This window comes from Fringilla coelebs (genome assembly GCF_963513975.1).
Source record: "Fringilla coelebs genome assembly, chromosome: 13".
Taxonomy (NCBI): Eukaryota; Metazoa; Chordata; class Aves; order Passeriformes; family Fringillidae; genus Fringilla; species Fringilla coelebs.
Window position 1 is genome coordinate 15,536,808 of NC_140039.1, and position 18,986 is coordinate 15,555,793.

The 18,986-nt window shown below is 44.6% G+C and overlaps 1 protein-coding gene across 1 annotated transcript in view; it reads left to right on the top strand.

Moving 5' to 3' along the window:
• SYNPR (synaptoporin) overlaps positions 1–18,986 on the top strand; it is a 97,250-nt gene that overhangs the window by 24,971 nt on the left and 53,293 nt on the right. The window lies entirely within an intron of this gene.

Consider the following 18,986-nt stretch of genomic DNA (forward strand, 5'->3'; position numbering starts at 1 on the left):
GGGGGTTGTCAGGTGTCCTTGCATTTCCTTTCTCCTGCATGCTGCTAGAAGGCTGATTTCTGGGGGAAACTCATCTTCAGCATGGTCTGCTTCTCAATGTACAACAAACTGGATAAATCTTAAGTGTTGTGGGCCAGGTAAGAGATGAAGGTGATAAATCTGTTAGCAGCCACCCTGAAAAGGCTGAAATATTCTGCATTTGTGGAGGTTAAGCACTGTTTATGAAAATACACATTTGTGGTTGGGCCACACCTTGCAAAAACAACAAAAGAGGTGCCCAAGGAGAGCTGTCCTGCCTGGTGTTGGATTTTAAATTTTGTGGTGGCAGGGAAAGGTACGGAAAGTGCTGGTGTGATGAGAAACTGCTGAGAGAAAGAGACAAAAGAGGTTTTTCAGGTGTAATGGGCACGCTTAAAAATAACTCTGCTGTTTAGATGCATGAAGGGGAAAACAGCTGTTTGAGCTAATGAGCCAACTTGTTGTGGCTGCAGGCACCCTCAGAGAACTGCAGCCTTTGGGAGCACAGAGCTCCTCTGCCAGCAGGGAGGGGAGAAGAGAAGCAAAGGCAATTTGGTGAGAAAAGGAAGGAATTGATGAGAGGTGCTGGTGCTGTGCTTCCTCAGCAGCATGAATTCTCAGTGACCCCCGTGGTGCTTCCAGCCCTCTGAGAGCCAGGAGGACACAGGGGGATGGGATGGGATGGGATGGGATGGGATGGGATGGGATGGGATGGGATGGGATGGGATGGGATGGGATGGGATGGGGCCCTGGTTGTCACAGCTGGGCGTTTCCTTGTGTGGCCACCACCGTGTCCCCAGGGGGCTGTCTCAGAGTGTGTGCCATGGGAGGAGAAAAATCTGCCCTCTCCTCACACATGAGTGTAATTTCTGCCTCAGTGATGCTTGGCAGAGCCACGTGTGAAACAGCCTTCACGTCTCACTGAAAAAAGGCAAGGCTGCCAAAATTTTGTCTGTTTTGAGTCAGGAAGGAATGTTTAAATCTTGAAAGTCTGTTTGCCTTGAAAAAGATACCAACACCCCAAAACTCAGATCTGGTCAACTGAAGTACTTTGATTTTGATGCGTTACGCTGTCTTTCTCATATGTGTATAAATTTTGTAACACAGTATTTTTGAAGCAAAACTGTTCATTTTGAAAACTCAGAGCAAGGATTTTGACAATGTAATAAATTTCTGTAGAGAACATGTCATCCTTCCTGTCTACAATTATGTGGGACAAATCAAAGCTTTAAGGGAACACACACATGCACAATAATAGTTCTTTGGCACTTTCCAGCTGCATCATTTAATACATTATTTCAATTTTAATAGAAAAGGAAAGGGCTAGTATAGACCAGTGTATTTTGAGAATCAATGGCAATTGCTCTTGGGGCTCAGGCAGCTGGTCTCTTGTTGCTGGGAGGGGAAGATGGACCCTTCTGCTGTCCCAACAGCATTTGGGGGAATTCTCTGGAGCATTTTCCGCCACTAACCCCACTGCCAGGAGCCTTCAGAATGATGTGGCTCATGTCACCACTGTCACAGTCCCAGGGGAGCATGTATCTGTATCTGCTGAAGAGTGAAGAAACGTTGAGGCATTTGAATGCAAAGACAAAACAGGAGGCAGCCACTCTGCAGCCTTGGCTCTGTGCAGGCTCCTCATTGCAGTTTGAAAGGTAAGGAAGGGGCAGGGGTCAGGCTGGCAGCTCTTGGGATGAAATAGGATTCACAAGGTGATCTTGGAAGAAATGCCAGGTTTTGGAGAGCACAGGTTTGCACAGAGCCTCCTCATGGGTGCTGCTGTTTTCCTCCAGAAAGAGCAGGCACCTGTGTGTCAGCGGCAGGGCAGAGGGGACAGGAGGGGGTGCATCCTACCAAAGGGGTGTTCCCAAATGGAGAGGAGCCTCTTGTCCTTGGGGGGAATGTGTCCGTGTGCAGCGCTGTGTTCGGTACTTGTGTTGGAGCTGCTATCAATGAGAGAACAAGCCTGGCCATCAGAAGGTGGTCAGAGAGGGTGGGGAGGCAGGGCAGAGCTGCAAATGTTTCTGAAGCTGCCCTTGAAGATAAAGTGTTGGTGGTCGTGGATTTTTGTGTAATTTACTTCTGTAAATACCAATAAATGCAAAGAGAAGTGTTAAACCACATTGCTCTGGCATGGTGCTGTGCTCTGGTAGTGCAAGGATGCTTGATGAAGTCTCTGCTATAAAATATTTTCATTTTATTGAGCTACACATCAATAACTGATTGATGGCAAACAAAAAATATCTGACTGCTGCTTATGACTCCATGGTAAATGGAACAGATGCAAGTGGGTTTTCGTTTTAGTGTTGTGTGCTGAGCTTCAGACTTCAGAAGAAGCAGTGCCGTCCAAACCTTTTTGCATTCTGTATTTTGCCATTTACTCTCAGCAAAAACCTGTCTTCTCCATGTCATTCTATCACAGATAACTCATTGCTTGACATTTCCCCAGCAATATTTCTAAGGAAACGTTTTGTCCCCAGTAGCATAAACACTGTGAACTAGGATTTATGTGTTGTAAATCAAGGCCTGGTACTCTCTACTGAGAAGAGCATTTTGAAAAGAAGCTTGGTGTCCACATGTCAGGTGACTGCAGCATCCTGCCCTCTGCACCACAGGATTTGTCTTGGAATGAGCATGATTAATTAATTGTTTGGAATTCATTCTCTGTGTGTGTAGTTTTATGGGTGCTTGGGTGACTCCCTAATACTCATGCAATGTAAATCAAATCCCTCTTGCTGGCTGAGTGGTACCTCGAATGTAGACAGTAGCAGAATTTGTCTTCTTAGAAACTGCCTTGTTTATTAGCATAAATTGACTGTTAAAATGAATTGTTTGCATGGATATAGAAAAATGTGACAATTTATCAGTGTAAGACAAGTAGACATTGATTTTGTGTACATCTAGTCCATGTTTTGTGATTATAAAGCAATACAGGGCTGGCTGAAAAAAAAATGGCATCTTTAATGTGTGTGTTTGCCTCAGCCATATTAAGTTAAGAACTAAAGTCTTGCCATTGCCCTGCTGCAATATAGGATACATCTATAAATAGATCTGGTGGCTGACATCCCTGCCCGTGGAAAGGGGGGTTGGAACTAGAAGATCTTTAAAGTGCCTTTCAACCCAAGCCATTCTGTGATCCATTATATATATTTTATGTGTATGTAGGGAGAAGATGCATGTGTTTTCTCACAGAGGTGCATGCACACACACAGAAATTAAGCAGAGAGCCCATGTGTAGGAGTGATTTTGAAGTGTCTGGCTTTGAAGTGTCACCTCTGAGTTTGACATCTGAACCAAAAACTTTAATGTCACAAGATTTCACTCTGCTGCTCGTGTGTGGAAGTGCCAATAGTAGGCTGCATTAGGTGAGGCTGGATTAAATCTCATCAGTGCAGCTCATGAGCAATGTGGGCTGGCCTTGGTTGCCCTCCATGCCCCACTACTCACATTTCTTTTTGCCTGGATGCTTCTTTGCATCCTTAAGAGTAAGCTTTCAAAGGGAATCTTCGAGACCCTTTCTGGCCTGGCTATGGAGGGAGCCCTACATCTGGCATCATGCATCATGGACATGTGCAGACATCCCAGCACTGCTGCCATGATGTGTGTGATCCCTAAAGTTCTGTATTTAAAGCTTGGGTAGCCCAGGGAAGCTGGGCAGCAGGGTTTACGTGCATCTGTGCCTTGCATCCCTGCATCTTGTGTACAAAAGCAGCATTACCTCTGTGGAGTGTTTCTGCAACATGGACTGCAATTCTGGTCCTGGGGCTGTGTGGAGCACACAGCACTCAGGGCCATTTGAAAATGTGGAGAGGTGCCTCAGCACCTTGCTCAGGGCCCAGAGACATTGTCTTTTCTTGTGGTACAAAAATCTCATCACAGGGGATTAGAGTGTTATTTCTTCATTGTGTGGTTGAACCAGTTAAGCTGCACTTGGTTTATCCACGTGCCCGGATATCTTGATGAACTCATCCCACCCTACAGCATGTGCATGTTCTGCTGAGAATTAGATTCATGTTTTTAAATTTCTGGGTAAAAAATCCAAGTAAACAGAGTTGAGCAATTCATCTGGATTAATGGGGACCAACTCTATTAGCCTAATACAACACTAATCTGATTCCAAACTGTTAACATATTAAAGCTGCTTAATTATATGTTTGTTTGACACAATGTGGTAATCCTGTATGATTTAGGGTATATCGTCACAGCTCTTGACTTGCAGTGCCTCACCATTGATAAAAACACAATTAAAACCCTTCAGTGTGTGTTAGGCACTGACTTCACTTCACCCTTTGCTGTATTGAAATGTGCCTTGTTGTAAGGGCTGCCAAGCATCCTCCCTGCTTTGTAGAAAGGCTCACCACTTCTGTTCCATGCATGAAAGCAAAGGGCAGGAAAGGCTGCTCTTTGCTTATGCAAGGAATGGGTGCCTGAGCTGGGAATTTAATCCAGGTTCCTGAGGAGGAGGTCTGGAATTCCTTCTAGGTTAAACCAGTAGGTTAAGGGATAAGAGCATAGAGCACTTTGATGTATTTGGGCAGTTCTCTGGGGTTGTGAAGTATTTTCTATCTGGTCTGGGTGCAGCAATGTTCCAAAAAGTGAAAAGCTCCCTCACATCTGCTCACTGTGAAGAGTGGGATAATGAGATGCAAAATCAAGGCAGAGCACAAGCCCTCTTTGCTCGTTTGAGCCAGGCACTGTCAGAGGAGGAGATGCCTTCCTGGGGAAAAGGGCTCAGCCCTTTCTGAGGCTCCCTGTGCAAAGGGCTGATCCTGGGCTTGTGCAGAAGCTGCTGCCCTGGCCCACGGTGGGAGCAGGACCAAACCTGGGGCATTTCTGCCTCACTCACTGTGCATTTCTGTGGTGTTTTATGTTTTTCACAGCAGAATCCTTGTGCAGAATACAGCATCTGTGTGGCTCTGCAGAGAACCAGAGAGAGGGGAGAGATTTGTGACTCCTGGTGATAAATGAACTAAACACAGCAAGGTCACTTATTATTGAAGATCTCACTAAAACAGTTCAGCTCATATGCCTGTCCTAAAACCACAGGCAGCACCTCTGCTTTTCAGACTGTGAAAATCTCCACTGTCCCAGATTACAAGGTTTTTTTGACATCTTGTACAATACTCTGGAGATTTTTCATTGCTATTAGGCAAGGTTGTTCTGCAAATTTTACATAGCATCAATGAAATCAATACAGATTGGAGGCATTTTTACTTAAAGTTTTTCTTCAAATTGAAAATTTTCAGAATTTTAAATGCAATTGAAAATCTTGAAGCATTTCTTGCAGCTTTGCTATGATGATTTTAACATTGATATGGGGCTTTGGTGGCTATCCAAAGTGAAAATATTCCTGATATGGATGCCATGTAAAGTGATGCCTTGAAAGCAGAGTAAAATATTTCTGGTTTTGTGTCTGTCTCTTGAGTTCAGCATCTGCAAGGCCTAATCTGAAAAAAAAAATAAAAATCAGATTCCAGGGATTAATTTATATGAAGATAAGAACAACATCCTCTTTGACCCTAATGGATAGTTTGTGCTGTGATGGTGCCTTCAGTTGACATTATAGTGACAATCTGAAAGAATACGATGACATGAGGACCTGCCAGATGGATGCTATGAGTTCTGAGGTGTTTGACAAGGCTCTGGCATTGGGATGGATAATCAGGGGGATAGAGAAGAGGAACAGAAAGTCCTGATTTTCATATGATTCTGCAGGTTTCAAGGCCACTAAATTTTTTCACTCGGCAGGGCTTTGCTTGCTTCATGGAAGGACCTGGGGCTCATCGACCAGTAAAGAAGGTCTGTTCCCAGTTAGAGACATTTGCAGCATGGCAGCTCAAATCAGAATAAACAGAGAGTTCTGAGTCCCTCCGGGAGTGTCTTTCATATGCTGAGGCAGTGTCCAGATGCTGCAGGAATATTTCCTCGTTGATCATCTTCAAAGTGTGGCAATGTCTGTAGGCACTGAGTGTAGTGGCAGCATTCCCAGTGCTGGTGCTGGGTGCTGGTTTTGTGCATCCCTGCTCCATGCATGGCATTTCACTGGGAGCCTGGGATAGATTGTCTCCTGTGATAATATTTTTTTTTCAAAAGTTTTGTAACTGATGCAGAAGTATTAGTAATTCATGCTTTCTCTCTAGTTCTTATAGTGACTGTTAAATGCCATGCATGTACATAAAGATATGAGACTGGAAAGATGATATTCCCCATCTGAATGGGTTTTATTTCTGTTGCTCTCACTTTCTGGGCAGCACCATTTGCTTGGACATCAGGATAAGTGATGGTGCTTTCTATGGTTGTCACTTACCTTTTTCCAAGATACTCTCTAACTTTCATGTCTTATACCTTGTTTTACACATCTGGGAGCTAACTGCTCTTCAGCTGAAATTCTGGGGTGGACCCAAACCATTTTCTCTCGGGAAATCTAGACCATAACTGCTCAGTGGGTTGTTTTTTGATAGTAAAGCAAACGATGGAATGGTAGGTTTCCCTGTGGGCTGGGGCAGGCTTGGGTGTCCTTGTTCAGAGACAGCACATGGCACCCTCAAGCCCCCACATCCTTCATGGGAACAGGGCTTAAACTTCACCATTGGGTCGGGTTCTCTTTTTCTGTTAGGTGACAGAAAAGAGACAGAGTGACTGCAAATCCAGGGGAGTTACCAGAGACACCTGAACGGGAGCAGAGACAAACAGCACGTGGTTTTGGAGGGGAAAGTGCCGGTCTTTTCTGGTTATGGTGGTCCGTGTGACAGTGAGTGACAAACAGGCTGGCGGAGCCGCATTTTGGGATCAGATCTGCGTTGATCAAGAAGTTGGTGACACCTGGTGGCGGGCGCCGGCCAAACCCGGGCTCCGCCTGACCCAGATTCTGTCACTCCCTTTGGATGGGCTGCTGCAGAATCAACGCTGTTTTCTGACAAGGGCAGAATGCTCCACGTCAGTGTTTTCCGGGGTTTTTCAGGGATAAAACCCGCTAGAGGTAGTTGTGTGCAGCGGCAGGAGCATCCTGACCCTGCCACCGCTCTGTGTCTGTCCTGTCCCTGACACCATCTCTGTCTTTGCCTTGCTGAGTGAATTCAGCAAATCCCCTCGTCCCACATCACCTGGAGTGTGTTACCTGTAAAGGATGGGAGATTTTGGGAAGAGCAGACTGTAACAGAGGCCAAGTACAACTGGCTTCTATCTGGTGTACTTTGGAGAAAATAAATGCCCTTTCTACATATCAGAATTCTTAGGTTTTGTATCACTGGTGAGTATGTGGACCATCTTACACAGGGAACCAATTAAAAATAATATAATTGCATGCTTGCATTAATCCATACCTGCTGTACTTGCCAGAGTCTTAACTTGCAAGAAAACCTCCACCTGATTTTTTGGAGTCACTGACCCTTTTTGTTGTAAGGGCCCTTCCTGCGCCCAGATGGAGCCTGCCAGGATGGTGCACACACGGAGCAGTGCTTTGGGATGTGCAGCCTCCACTGGGCAGGGTGGTGATCACCCCTGCAGAGCCAAAGAGGGACTCAGCCAGGCTGCAGTCGGGATCCTTGTGTGCCTCAAAAAGTAAAATGTGCAGTCCCAAAACTCTGTAAAATGAAAACCAATTAAAAGATCCTTGAAGAGTACTTTTCATCCTTTATGGTTGCATCTTCAGAAGCATAGCAGCATTATATCAGAGAAAGGACATGAAAGGGTTCTCAGGAAGGTAATAGTACTGCTATCCTTCCCCAGTGAGGACATTATTGCAAGAGATGAATTACAAAACACATTTCTTGGACAGCCTAAGATCCCAGTGTTTTAAAATCAGAGAAATGGAGACTTTTCCAAAATCCTGTCAGTTCAGTTGTGCTAAGGTGTCTTTTCAGACATAGTTTAATATTTTGGAAGAATTTCATGCTCAGTTTAATTAGTTTCCTCCAATTGAATTTGGATTTTTCTTGTTGACTAAGTGATTCTTTCCCAAACTGCCTGAGGCATCAAGTTGATCTTGACAGAAATGCTGAAGTAAACATTATTATTTGGTAACTGTGACTGTTCAGAGCTGCACCACTGGTGCCAAACTGTTACTCGCTGTGACAGCTCATTATCTCCCTGTTTCCCAGCTCTTTACATATCTTTTTGTTTATTCTGGTGGGCTGAAAATAGATGTGTGTCCATTTTTGTGTGTATTGCTGTTTTCTGTACAGCAGTGCAACCATGTTTATTAAATGTGCAACCTCTTGTGTAGTTTTAGTGGTGATGAGACCAGGGGGAGGCATGCCCTGGTATGAGCTTATTTAGTGAAGTCAAGGGTATTATTTATATATCTACCTATATATAAAAACCATAAGGTATATGTTTTTGGGTTTTTTTTACCATGAGGTATGTGCTTTTTTTTTTCTTTTTTTTCTTTTTTACATATATACACATTTATAATACTATGTGAGCAGCTCAGCCTGGGCACAGATGAAGATGATCAGTGGTTCCAGTCAAGGTCTTGTCTGTGTATACCTGCCAGAAAGAGTCAATAAAAAGCATTCCTGTTCTAAACATTTAGAGATGTCCTTTTTAGCTCACCTGGCTTCTGGACAGGAACATTTTCCACTCTAGGTGACTTTTTTAATAATACAGTGGCCAAGTGTATCTGCTGTAATCCATGGGTCTTTGTTGGAATTGCTGTAAATTTTTTGCAACTGTTTTAAATCTGTATTAAAGATTTCCTTCTAATGCTTTCAATCTCAATAAAGGTGAAAATGCTAAGTACTGACACTTTTTAGCCCTGCAACTTGTTTCTATACAGTATTATTCAGATGGCATATGCAGATCTAAAAGCCTGTGTTTAATTGGTAGTTTGTCCCAGTTTTGGTTTGGAAGATGGCCTTTCAGGCACACATGTCAGGAAGATGGAGCAGAGGGAGCACTGTTGTTTCCTTCCCTGGTTTGTGTTTCACTGTGCATTGCTGCAGCTGGATAACCTTGGCAATTGATCTTATTTTGAATGGGAGTTTCCTGATTTTGCCCAGGCAGATGTATTCATTTTGGATCCCATAAAATCTTGACAAAAGCAAACTAAAAAGTGTTAGTTCTTTTTCCTTACATATTAGGGGGAACAGTGATGGGATCATAACTGCAGAGACTTTTCCAGGTCATGTGATTATGCCACGTGGATGGAGGACTCCAAATATGGGATGTATTTTTCATCAAACATCTCTCAGCTTGAACAGCTCATGAAGCATCACCAGGTAGATGAAAGTCAGTATTTTAATTAATTGAAAATACTTTTAAGGAAAGATGTTGCATTTTTGTCTGTGACCTGGGACAACCTTGATTCTGACTTTTTAACCAAGCAAGTAGCTATTTTTATGTGTGAGCAGAGTCTGTAATCTGCACTACACAGATCAGCAGATTATGGCATATTTGGAAAAAGAGCCAAAGCAAACAAATTTAAAACCAGATATCTGGCCTTATCTGGGCAACAAACTGCCTTGCCACCCTGGTGAGAATAGGGACAGAGCCCTGGAGGGCTGCAGGTCCCTGCAGGTGTGCTTCAGAAACCACGTCAGAAGCCCCTGGTTGTGGCAGGGGCTGCAAATGCCACTGCAGGGGAGGGATGTCCTGCTCTCAGGGCATCCAAACATCTCTGCCCTGGGCAGACTCCAGATGCAACAGGTTGCACTTGTCTGCCAGGCCTTGATCAAAGGGATTCTGCCCTTGCAAGGCACTGGGCTGAGAAGCTCCACTAACAGGATCTGCCTGGATCTCGAGCCCTTGCAGTGATGCCTTTTGAGGCAGTAATGTGATTTTATTTAGTCAGATAGATGTTATTTATCTCAAAGCTCCAAGATAACAAATGCACAGTTCAATGTGCTACAGAAGTGTGTGATGGTGAATCAGGGCCTTGGAGAGCTTCCAAACAGCTTTGGTGCTGCTGGCCATGCACTGCACAAGCTTGTGACAGAACCCTGTTTTCCCTGCATACCTTGATGGAGTGAGAATGACAGGGGAAGTTCAAGGGGATGTCTGCAGGTTCCTAAGAAATTTATCTGCTTCTCCTTAATTCTGTTTTGTTTATGTTTATTTGCAATAAATTTCACCAGTGAAGGGAACAGTGAATAATATTATGAAAATACTGACAGTTATTCCAGACCACAATATTCTTTCCTAGGTCTGATTTTTCTCAGAAGTGCTGGCTTTTTTCTTCAGTGAGCCATTCTATTCTGTATGTATCTGTTGTCATAAAAATGCTGACAAAAGAATTTGCCAAAATAGCATTTGCTTGCATAAATTTAGCATATAAAAACCTGCTTGTGATGAAGTTGAATACGAGGAAAAGCTATTTGCTATGAGGAGCACTGGCCCCCATTTGCTGTGCCATCAGTTATAGCTCTGGTATCAGAGACAACCAAAAGTACTCTTGTGCATGGATTAGTGAATATTTATGTGTACTGTATGGCAAGAGTGGTATTTAATGATATTTTAAATAGTGTGGAAGGAGCCTATGTTGCTGCAGTGAGACCCTGAGGTGCTGAGGAGGAAGGTCTGACTGCCAGTCACTTCTCTTCTGGGATATCTCTCCCAGCTGGGATCAAACTCTTGTGCTTGGCAGCAGCTGTGGAGACATGAGGATTTTAGAAACCCAAGATTTTGAATGGTTTTGTCCTGTAGTATCCAAAATGTGGCACATTGGTCAGTCCCCATTCCTTTGCCTGTTCACCTACTGCCACAGTTTATTTGCCCATCCCCAAAGCACATGCTGTCCATGGTGAAAGAATATGGGAAAAAAAAAAAAACCCCAAAGTCCAAACAACACCAACCAAACACAACAAAACCAAAAAAAAAAAAAAAAATTGGGGAAGTTTAAAGGCTCAGCCTTATATCAAATGTGCACAGCTCTCAGACTCATTTCAATCCTCCTGCTCCTGTCACAAGGAGAGCTGTGTGGGGGGGATAATTCCATATGAAGAGAATTTATGTTTATCTGGAGAACTTCAACCACCCTGATAATGAAAGGCAGGTACAGGGGGATCAATGCAGATGTTCAGAGGTGAGTGAGAAGGCAGCCAGATCTTCTTTAGCAGTGAGGACTGATTGAAAATGAGCAACTGTGGGTAAAAAGCAGGATTGTGTCCAGCCATTCCTCAGCCCTGTGTATATTTGCAGTGATTGTGCTCGAAGCCTGGCCCTGAGGGAGCTGCCTTCATGGATGGAGAGTACAGAAAGGACAAACCTGTTTTTTCCCTGATCCAATGCTGTTTTCTCAGAGAAATGCTGTAACAGACTGAGCTCAGCTGCTGGAATGGCTGCTGCTGCTTGTGAGGCAGGGATAGGCTAAAGTCAAACTCTCCTGAATTGGCTCTGCCCCAGCATGGTTCAGAGCTTAGAGGGTGCTGATGTCCTGGGCAGAGCACACAGGCAATGCCCTTTCCTGAGAGCTGCTCATCTTGGAAACACCCAAGAAGAACCAGGTGTACAGGCAGCATAGATGGAAGCTGGAGGATAACTCTAGAGTGGAATTGACACAAGGAATGTTTGCTGAGAGCTCTTTAATGAACTTCACTGTCTGTCCTTCATGGGCTCTGCAGTGACTGCAGCTTTGTAACTCATTTAGGAGAGTTCTCTTGTTTTTAATAGATTTTCTTTCTGTATTCCTTGGTGTTATAAGCTATTCTATTACCCGGTTGTTTTCAGTGCCAGGGAAACAGTGCAAAATCAGCTGCTGTCAAGAGGTGAACAGTGACATTTCTGAGCACAGTAAATTATCCCACACCAAGCTGTCTCTGTGTGTGCCAAAAGCACCTCATGCTGTGCACATTGTGAGAGTCAGAAAAGTCAGAAGTGAGTTAAAGGAGGTACTTAGAAGCCCCATCTGGAGTCCATCACAAGTCATCATTCTGGTGTTCCTCATTTGGTGCTCCTTTCCTCAGCAGGTGGAAGGGGGCTGCAGGCAGGGATGGTGCAGCATGCCCCTGGTCTGGCAGGTAGCATGACACCATCTGCAACCCAACTGCCACAGGTTTGCTCTGCAAAACTCTCTGCCACTATTTCATCTTCCTGGGCTTTTCATGGTAAGTGCCTCTCTGCACTGCCAGCTTTTCATGGCTGGACTGGCAAAGCAGTACCTGGGGAGATGCTCCCTGAAGTCAGACTGGTGCTGCAGGAGTCCTGTGTGTGATCCCACACTCACACCTTGGGAAACTTGCCCCTGGATATTCTGTATCAATTCAGGTTGAGGGAATTATACTTAAATATTTTTTTCCGTGTTACCTGTGTTTTGACATTGTTCTGTAGAGTTTCATTTCAGTCTTCATAGTTATTAAGAGCATTTAATCTGTTTTCTTAGTGAGTGCACAAATGGTGGTGACTTACAGTAGAATTTAAAGCAAAGCATATGTTTTCTGTTCCATGTTTGTTTAAGCAACTGTGACAAACTCCCTGGCTTTTCAGGTGCACTCCCTTCTCTCCTGGAGTGCATCAAATGAGTTTTCTTCTCCCTGCTGATGATCAGAAAGCTCCTGTTCTCTCCCAAGTGCTGCACTCCTTCCCTTGCCTGTGAATCCTGCTGTTGCTGTCTGGCACCTGTGGGTTGGTGTGGGCTGAGGAGGTGTTAGGCTGAGCAGCCACCCCAGAGGTGAGGTGTGGCTTTGTGGCACACTTCAGTCTTCAATTCATAAGCCACCCAGATAGATACACAAAATAATGGGCTTGATAACAAATTCTGATTTTTGAGAGTAGAACAAAACTGCAGACTGATAAAGGAGCAAAGCAGTACGGTGATTGTAAAGGATATTTTTTGCTCAGCATCACAAGCAACCTTCAGTTCTTCCCTTTGGGTCAAGCTGGAATCTCCTTCCCTTAGTTTAAGATGAAGTTTCTTGCTTGTATTTTCTAGAGGTTGCAGCACCTACCTTCTTCTTCCATATGGAGAAGGAAAGGACCTGGGGAAAAAAGCCAAGTCCTGCATCATCTCAGGCAAGAATGCAGCACTTGCACCTATTTCAGATTTTTTCCTGCATTTCTGTATTGAACAGTCCTGGCTTCTCACTCTCTCCTCCCCTTTTCTTAAGTGTCACCTGGCACAGGTCATCTCTGAGAGGGAGGAGGCTGAGATCATTCCATCACTGAGGTGGAACCCTGGGCAGACCCTGTGGAAGGTGCCCTTGGGTGAGTGCTCAGGGCTGTGCTGTGATTGTCCCATTTCTCTCCAGGTTCCAGCACACTGCTGAGGTGGTGCAGAGCAGCGTGAGGCATGTGTGTGACATTTATGAGATGAGACAAATTCCTCTTGCTGTGGAATTATACATTTCACAGACACGGAGGAGTGTTTCCTTGATGAGGTAGATTTAATTTTCTTGTATGGATTTGCACTGTCAGGGCATTTCTTCCAGCCTTCCTTTGATAGGGAGGAAGTGTTCATGATGCTGGACTGGAACTGAGAAATCTGGGCTCAGTTCTTGGCTGGGTCACAGACTGTGTGAGGTGCTGGCAAGCAGTTCCTTCTTGTGCCTTGGCTGTGAATGAGGAGATCTTCTGTTCTTCTATCAGGAGCTCAAGGCTGTTCCTTTTAATAATGCACCAGCCTCAATGCTGTGATGTAAATAAGGATTCCTTTTGCATATATCTTGGCAGTAGTTTGATGCCTTAGGAACCTATAAATTAACACACACTTTCAAGATAATATTAGTATAGGAGGTAACATAAAGGTTGGAGGCCTCCAGGGCCAGATATGGAAAATGTCCACAAAATCCCACCCACACAGGGTGAACACAATTTCTATAAATTTAGCAAATTAGCATAATTGACAAGAATTCCCAGTTAGAAGCACAGGTGATGAGGTAATTCCCCCTTCTGGTTCAGCCCTTTTCTGGAGCCCCCACCTTGGTAATGGCTGTGCTTTGTTCATGAAAAGGGTCTTAAAGAGCTTTTCTCAGCCTTGGTAGCCAGAACCAAGAGAGAGATAGGGAAGAGAGAACCAAGATAGGATAGGGGCCCTTGGAATGTGTTTTGTCTATTTGCCTAGGGAAAGAGTATGAAAAACTACTGGGAAAATTATAATACAATTATAGGCCACAAATATATGTGTAAAGAATACAGAGAATATATAAAATAAAAAGGCAAAAATCAGCATGGCATGAGTTTTATCCATTACTTCTAATTATCTCCAGATTTTTCATTCTAGTTTTTTTATGAGCAGCATTATCCTGTCTCACATTTTCATTCTCTTTTGCCTAACAGTGATAAAGAAGAGACACACGTGGTGATAAAGTACTTTTAGGGTGATCTGGGGTGTAGAGTTTTTCTGTTGCAAGTCTCCTCTCTTGTAATCCTGGAAGGTTAGTTGCAGCACTAAAAGGACTCTTTCTGAATGATATTAGAGGCAGTGTTCAGCTCATAAATATTTGTCTTTCATCACCATATCAATGAAGATCTGGAAGGCTGTTATACCCTGTTGGTTCTGTCCTCACTGACTGTAAAATTTTAATTGGTTTTACTTCTGGTGCTTGTTAACCCAAATGTAATGTTGAGTTCCAGGGGAGATGAAATCCCTTCCAAAATTTTGGAAATAATTGTTTAAATAGAGGCATGTTTTTTGTGATTAATTTTTTCAAGACAAACTGTTTTCTGCTCTTTTCAGGGGAAAAGCCTCCCACTGCCTTTATCCATATCCTTAATTCAGCCAATGTGTTTACAAAGATTGAGCTTTAAAATCAAAGCACCATCGGGACTCAGCTGTAACTTTGCCTGCAATGACAAGGTTGCTGAATAACTGAATAACTGTTGTGTTATTTGTGCTGTAAGCTCTGTGGAAGTGTCAGCCTTTGCTCTTTTTTTTTTTTTTTTTTTTAATTCCACCTTCTCCAAAACATGTGCCCCAGCTGACACATCCACCCTGACCTTCCTGTGGGAAGCTCAGGCTGGCTCTATCTCCACAAGCCCCAAACTGGGACCAGAGTTAATGAGAAGCCTGGGGAGAACAAGGTGGATCTGCAGAAGAGGCAACTGATGAACAAAAAAGGCTCTGGAGGAGACTGTTGCTCACCACAGGGTCAGAATCATCTAATTTTGCAGTGCTGTGGTTATTTCAGAAATCCTGTGCTAATGGTCCATTTTCCCCATCACCTCCCAGCACTTAAAGCGTGTAAAATTGTGGGCAGAGTCTGACTTCCATTTGCTTTCAGTGCAATTGGTTTTAGTCATAAATCAGCTGAGTGAAAGCAATCATTTTGTCCCCCCCTCAGTGTCACTGTCTACAGAGCCTTGTTTAAACCTGTGTATGTTTGAAATCATGTAGAATAGTGCTGAATTTGGTCACTGACAGTCCCTGTATGGAGAAGCCATCAAACTCTAGTTAGAAACAATGGAAACAAATTTTAATAAAATAGTATAATAATACTATATGATTGGCTGATTTAAACATATAAACATGGGGTTTTTCCCCCTTATTTCTCACTCTTTCCTTCTCTGGGCACTGTTAGTTGTTTACAGTCTGAGTTACTCCAGAACATGAGCTGTGGTATCACCTATTGTGTGTTGATTTGGCACAGCCTGGGTTTTGGGAGCAGGAGAGGACCACAGGGGTGGCTTCTGTGAGAAGCTGCTGGAAGCTGCCACCCTGTCCAACAGAGCCCATCTCTGATGGCCCTGAAGATGGTCCTTGCTGTTGCTTTCTCTACAATTCCTGTGCAGATGTGTGGGGCAGGACTGAAAACATGCACAAGGTAAGTCAGTGAGAAAGGGGATCCCAAAGCATCCCTTGGGAAGGTGCAGGAACAGCTCCACAAATCCCCTGGAATGGGACTCTGCAGGAAGGGATTGGTGAGGACAGGCTGCTTCACAGACTGGAAGTAAGTTTTCTGCAAAGTGGCCAGATTGTAAGTGGGGCTACAGCAAACTGGGAGAGCTGAGTGATGGGCAGGTGAAGCAGTCTTTCCTGCCTTGCTCTGTGCTAGTTAGACTCTGGGAAACCATCACATTTTGGGCTTCATCCTAAAAGAAAGAGATTGTTGGGAAAACAGAGTCAAGAAAGCGATGCTAAAAATGAACTCAGAGTAGAGGCTATGGGGAGAAAACTTGTGGGGTTCAGGCTATTTACTGTGGGGGGAAAAAATGGGTAGCTGGAAGGAGGTGAGATAATTTTTGAGTTCTCCTGGGCTGCTGCAGAGAGGAGAGGAGGAGAGGAAGGGAATGGGCAGTTCTCTTGTCTGTGCTGGTTGGGAGAAGAAGACATGCTATTAAGGGATATACAATTTTAAGAAACAGATGGAGAAGCACTGGGGTAGTTTTGCCCCAGGAAGTTGTGGAATTGCAGTCACTGGGAGTCAGAAGTTAGATAAACATCTGCCAGAATAGATAGAGCTGCCTGGCCTCTGCTCTGAGGGTCCTTTCAACCCTCTTTGCAATGATGACTTTGAAATCAAATTCTGCACAAAAATAAGACAATGCACTGCCTTTCCTCTGCAAAGAAGAAGATGCAGGGTGTGCCCAGGAGGAAGAGATATGGAATAAAGTGGTCGTGGCAAGGGACAAAATGTGGCTGAGACCTGAAACCAGTATAATTTCCTTCCTTCTCTTTAAATATTAATAGACCTTTTTTTCACGCCATTAAGACAGCCAACATTATCCTGAGCTGTTGCCCAAGCCATTAATGCACTGTGCTCTGAGTTATATTTTGCAGGTATTTTTCTTGCCCTCTCAAGAGATTTTGTTATGAAGTACCCTCATTGACAGCAGAGCTGGGATATGATGCAGTGTGGTACTTCATCAACAAGTTCCTTAGACTCTGGAAGGAGCAGTTACTTTTTGGGGCAAGACTCCTTTCCCTCCTTACTCAACAGTAAACAGGCCTGCAGGATGACTGATCTTGATAATAGTAAAGAAAAGCACACTGTGTGCACTGGGGAAATAATAAGAAAAGGATTTATGAGTGGTTGGGAGTGGGGTTCTTGGGGCCATAATCCTCATCCAAGGGAGCTCTCAGTACCAGGGACGCTGTGGAAAAGTCTGTTAAGCTAGCAAATGTATACCATCCAAAAACCTTTGCATGTAACAGCACAAGAGTGCCAATTTTGGGAATTACGGTCCCTCCCACCCCTCCTGAGCCAAGTGCAGTGAGCTGAGGTCCAGGAGATGTAGTGGTGACTGTTGGAGGTGCTCTCTGGAATGTAAATCCTGAGGCTCATGGGGTAGATGTGCATTCAAGCAGTTCTGTTTGCCCACCTATGGGGATTGTCTCAGCCTCTGGTCATCTGCTCAGAACAAAAGCTATAACCTTGAAGGTTTCACCTGCTTGGGAGCACTTTCCAGCTGTTGAGATGCTTAGCAGCAAGCCTGGGCAGCAGAGTGTCAGCGTGGTCCATGATTTCTGGTCTCTGTGATCAAAGCTTCCTGAGGTGTAAAGCCTTTTTATCTGCATCAGTGATGGGAAGAGAACAGGCTTTGTTACCACCTCCTGCCATCCAGGGATCTGTGTAACCTGTATTGCCCTGTGCACCCTGGAATGCTGAGAGCCAGGGCAGGCCCAGGCAGAGCTGCTGCTGCCTTGGCAAGAGGCTGTCACACATCTCCAGGACTTCAGTCTTAGTAACCACAGAGCAGGAACTGCAGGGTCTCGTTTGGCTCATTAATGCCCGTGCTTGTCACTCTGAGTGGAAATACATTTGGTGGCTTTTGTGCAATAACAGGCTTTTGGTGTTGGACAGGACTGTGGAGAATTCAGGAGCTGCCTGAAAGTGGTGGGTTTTTCCCTTGTCTCAGATATGCTGAGGGTAAACAGCTCTGCCCTCTAGTGCCATTTGCCAGATCTGGTAAAGCTGAGCACGGCAGTGAGCCAGGGAACACAGAGCATCCCTTGGAGCTCACTGACCTGTGCTGGTCCAGGCTGCTCTGGGCATCCCCAGGAGCAGCTGGGGATGGTTTTAGCCCCATGCCAGGCAGGAAAACATGGCATGTGTTGGCATACCTGCTGCACAGCACCCCCATGTTCATTTCTGAGCTCTCCCTCAAACAGCCCAGCTCAGCCTGATATTTGCTTTCCCATTATGTTTGTTATGCCTTTGGGAGACATGCAGAAGAGCTAAACGATTTCAGCAGCTTTGCTCTTTCAGCCCCATAAATAATGAATTCATCAGGGTGAGAAAACACATGCCCAGATGCAAACACATGCAGAGCCCTACAGAGGAAAGGGAATAAAGACAGAAGCTTGAGATCCAAATGCAGAGCCCTGTGGCAGTGAACTGGGAACTGCTTTTTGGAGTGAAAAGGTGTCAGGGGGGTGGCTATGGAGTTAATTGCCTCAAGAAGAGGCTAAAAGCAATTAGGAGTGCAAGTGAGTGCTAGCTGAGGTTGGAAGTGAGAAGTTGCTACCTCCTTGGCTTTTGGAGAGGGCTATTAGTTTGAAGGAGGTGTTTGTTTTATCATCTGTAAGTCCTGTCTTCAAGCATCAGATGAAATAATTTGGTTGTGGCTGGTGCCCTGCAACATGACAAGGGGTAAAAATACGTTGTGAACATGCTGGAAAACCTCAGCTTGATGGGGTATAGTGAGGTTTCAAAGAATCTGCATTTCTGGAAGTTTTTTAAGAGTAAATTAAAAAAAAAAAAAAAAAAAAAGGAACTTCCCAAGTCCCACACTGCCCCTGCTGAGAGTACTTGCAGAGATGGTGTATGTGCAACCAGACACCAGAGAATCCACCCATCCCTCCTCCTCTGCTGGGCCAGTTGAGAACCTCTGGGGTTTGCAAGGCTCTTTCCTTGCTGATGCTTTGAGTGCCCTTTCCAGGAGAGATAATGTGCAGCAGGAGGTGTGAGCCTGGCTGGTGTGGGGAGCCCAGCTGCCCAAAAACCAGGTGTCTGCAGACCTGGGCTTCACCAGGAGGCTAAATGAGATGTAAGATGTTCACCTAGGGAATCTTAGCAATGTTCTGCTGGCTGGAGATCTTTGTGTTAACGCTGCTAAAATTTTTCTGGAAAATTGCAAAGAAGAATACACTGGTTTGC